At 43.3% G+C, this 4,225-nt stretch overlaps 1 pseudogene; it reads right to left on the minus strand.

Annotated features, from left to right (window-relative positions):
- Positions 1–1,164: 1,164 nt before the first annotated feature.
- Positions 1,165–3,374, minus strand: LOC129678898 (60S ribosomal protein L9-like; annotated as a pseudogene).
- Between the last annotated feature and the right edge of the window lie 851 nt (positions 3,375–4,225).

Here is a 4,225-nt window from a genome sequence, read left to right on the forward strand (position 1 = left end):
TCAGTGACTTTTAAAATATCATCTATAAATATTCAGGCTACTAGTTTTTTTTTTTAAATTTAATCACTTTACAGCTTGATACCAGCCTCTCTCCCCTCACCAGCCAGTTCTGCCCTCAAACCTCCTTACCCCATTCCACCCTTTTCTTCTTTTCAGAGAAGGGGATCCTCTCAGGGGTACCAACCTATCCTGGCACCTCAAGTCACAGCAGGACTAAACACATCTTCTCCCACTGAGGCCAGATAAGGCAGCCCAGCTAGGGGAAAGGAATCCAAAGGCAGAGAACAAAGTGTTGTCATAGATTTCATTAAGAGATTCATTCATTTCCTCTTGAAGGACCTTTATCGTGTTCATAAATGCTGTTTCAAGGTCTTTTTCTTGTGCTTCAGCTTGGAATCCTCAGGACCTGCAGTGGTAGGGTTGTTTGGATTTAGTGGAGACATACTGTCCACTTGTTGCTGGCTGTTTTTACGCTGGTGTCTAGGCAACTGGGTTTGGGAAGATTGAAATTGCAGGTGCTGGTTTCTTGTCTTTGTATGGTAGGTGTTTCTCCCCCTTGGTTTCTGTTGTCATCTGTAGTTCTTAGGAGAGTGTGTGGCTATGTGTTGTCTGGCAGGGAATCCTTCTGAGATCCAGCTAGGTGTGGCCACTGGGGGGTTCCCAGTAAAAAGTGTTTCTAGATAATTGGCAGCTGACACTTCCAACGATGGGGTTGGTCTAGAAGGCAGCGGGTGATGCAGGGGAGGGGGGAGAGGAAGGGAAAGGGTGGATCTACAGGGGGAGAAAGGAAGGATGTTACATCAGGATCTGCTAGTGCTCTGGAAATGGGGACAGGGAATAGGAGAGGCCACAATATATAGTCTGCTGCAGAGCTAGGTGTGAGACAGTAGGATTGGATTTGGAGAGATATAACTGAAAATCTAAAAGCTTGCTTCTCTGCTTCCCTGGCTGGCTTAACTGATGGGCTCCTAGGGAATGTGTGCTGGAGCTGGAGGCTGGATTTCAAGTACTCTCTTAATGACAGTATGAATGTATGAATAAGGAAAGTAGCAAACAGCATGCTGTTTCCATATCAACATAACCATACATCAAAGCTTATGCAGCATGTCTGAGTCATCCATTGCTGCATAACAAATCATTCCAAGCAATATTCATTGGAGGCTGTTATGTGTCGTCCTGACTAAGGCTGCAGGATCTGTCTCCAGTTGATTCATTGCAGTGGCTGGTAACTTCTTTTTGACCTAGACCATTCACTTTTAGCTCATTGAACATCTTTACAACATGGTAGCTGGCCTCCTGCAATGCAAAGCTACCTAAAACCAAGGCAGCACATGCAATGTCTCTTATGACATAGCCTCGAAAGTCATATGGCATAACCACAACCACTCTCCTGGTCACAGCAGCCAATATAGGATATTGGGAATGGGATCATTATTATGTTTATTATTATTATTATTATTATTATGATCAAGAAACTTCCACTCCAGAGGTTCTGACATAATTATAATGTCAAATAGTCTTCCATCCTATACTTATCAGTATTCTCATTCTTACTGGATCATGTGTTCCAATTTAAGTTTCAGAACATGTTATGAAAACTACAGAGTTTGACAATGAATGACTCTACCCAATGGATAGCTACATATATAATTTTCTATTAAGTCTTTCAGTATTCTTCTGGTGGAGTTATGTGATCAAAAGGGTGATGTTTCAGAGGTTAAGAGCACTTGTTACTTTTTCAGAGAACCTGGATTTGGTACCCGGCACCTAGATGGTGGTTCACAACCATCTTTAAGTCCAGTTCCAGGGGATCTAACAAGCATCTGTAGGCATCAGGCATGCATGCGATACACATACACACATATATGCATACACACACACACATGCAAGCATGTGGGCAAAACGTGCATACTCACAAAGTAAACAAATCTTTAGAGAGGTGTTACATTCATTTTAATCACTCCCGATAGAGCTCTCCAGATTTGTGGGGGGGGGGTTAGTTTGTTCTGTCATTTGTTGCATGTGGGCGTGTGTGTGGTTTGTGCGCATGCACGTATATGTGTTCGTATGTGTGGGGGCACGCGTGTATGCAGGTGCATGTTCACCCGTGTGTCTTTGGAAGCCTGGCTTTGACATGTAGAACCTTCCTCTATCGCGCTGCACCGTACTGGTTGGGGCAGGGTCTCTCAACAGAGCTCTGGGTTGGTTGATATGGGCTAATCTGGCTATCCACCTTGCTCTGGGGATCCCCCATCTCTGCCGTCCCAGCAGGTGGGTCAGTACCCCCAGGAATTTATTTGGGATCTGAGGATACAAACTCTGGTCCTCACACTTGTACAGCCCATGTTTTATCCACCTGGGCATCTCCTCTCTGTATTTGCATATTTCTCTTCTACAAAGGTTGGCATTATACTTCAAGACCTTTGCTTTGCTGCGGTAGTTTATTCAAAATGAAGTTAGTATTACTCGAAATTATTGGGGATAAATGGGGTAGCAGCGAATATGGAACTTACGATGAATTGTGACAGAAGAATGATGGTGCTAATTGTTTTCTTGTGTGCTGGGATTCATCCCAGTTGACTGCTGAGGTTAAGAAAAAAGTCTTAGGTTTTAAACACCAGTTTACACGAGCAAACTTCTATTAAACAAACACAAAATTAATCTATGTTGATTATATAGGAGAAGCAATATCTTAGTATATAAAGTTTTTTTTTAAATTAGTTTGGGTTTCTGACATTCATTAAAAACACCCTCCACCAATAAGAACCTTTTATTGTACCAAGAGACATTCCAATTTGTGCTTATAAACTGGGAGCTGGTAACTGAGGTCTTACTCATCAGCATGCTGTGCTGTTCCTTTTTCACATCCAAAATCTTTCTGATATCCTTGTTTTTAGCTGTCCTAGCTTGCTGAATCAGAGCCTCTGAATTTGAAACAAGTTCAATATCATTTCTGTCAAGGATTAATCCATCCTTGTAGGTTTGAGAGACAGAACAAGCAGCACCTGTCTTTATCTGGACCCTGCGAGCATATTTTTCACCCACGAAACTTTGGGTTTCAACCAAAGGCCCGTACTCCTGAGTAATGACATCAATGGGGAAGTGAGTGCACACGAGTGACTCTTGATCCTGTGAAAAAGACTTTAAATTGTGCAGACAGTGGTCAGCTTCTTTCTGGTTCCCCACCATTTTTTTTCCTCCAAGGAGACTCTGCTCTACATGGATGTGATTGAAGTCACTCCGGAGGGTTCCTCTGGGGCCCTCACAAGGACTGTGCGCCCCTTAAGAGTGATGCCAACATTTTCTGGAATGTTGATAGTCTGCTTGCTAATAACGGTTTCATCCTTGCAGTGGATAAGGCAAAGCAAAGACATTTTCCTCTGTATTTTGATGGCCAGAAATCTCTCTGTTCTTAGTTAAATGGCATCCTTTCAATTTATAGACAACCATCGCTATACTTTTATATGGCATAGGCCTATTCCTGATATGGCCACTGAAAATCAAACATCTCTGAGCAGGATTCCACCGGCAGAGACAGAAACCCACAACTGCTTCAAGGAGGAAGAAATGACCTGCTCATGTTCAGTATGACTTGATAGTTGTTTCTAATCCCCTCTTCCCTGGAGAAATGACATAATTTTATTACAGCACTCTCTCTCTCTCTCTTTCTCTGTCTCTCTTTCTCTCTCTCTCTCTCTTTCTCACACACACACACACACACACACACCATGAATAGCTGGAAAGAAACCCTATACTGCCCCCTTCCCACACAGGGCTTCAAGTGTTAAAAGAATGTCACTTGCAAGTCACAAATTGTTCACACAGTTTCAAGCAGAATAATTGGTGTCAGACACATGAAGCCAAAGGATAGTTTTGAGAGGAGAGTAACTGTAGCCCTCTATTGACTGGCCTCCACAATTAGAGGTGTGTATGTGTCTTAGGATCCACCTAAATGAATGTGACTTCAGGGGAATAACTGAGTCCCTAAAGGCTGAATTAAAAAATAACTGGGGAAGTCAAGACCTCTCGGCAGGCTCTGTATTTTTTCTCTATATACTTGGCACACACACCTCCATTACCAGTTCAGCCTCAGCAGTGAAACTAGAAAACTGAGTATGTGAGGTGTTTTAGCAGCCTCAGGACAGAGCCCCAGGGTCACCAGGAAGGAGAAGCTGCCTCAGCTTCCCCAGGCCAGCAGCTGTTTCTCCAGGGAGGAAAGGAGGCA

This window comes from Psammomys obesus, unplaced genomic scaffold, assembly GCF_907164565.1.
Source record: "Psammomys obesus unplaced genomic scaffold, mPsaObe1.curated_primary_1811, whole genome shotgun sequence".
NCBI lineage: Eukaryota > Metazoa > Chordata > Mammalia > Rodentia > Muridae > Psammomys > Psammomys obesus.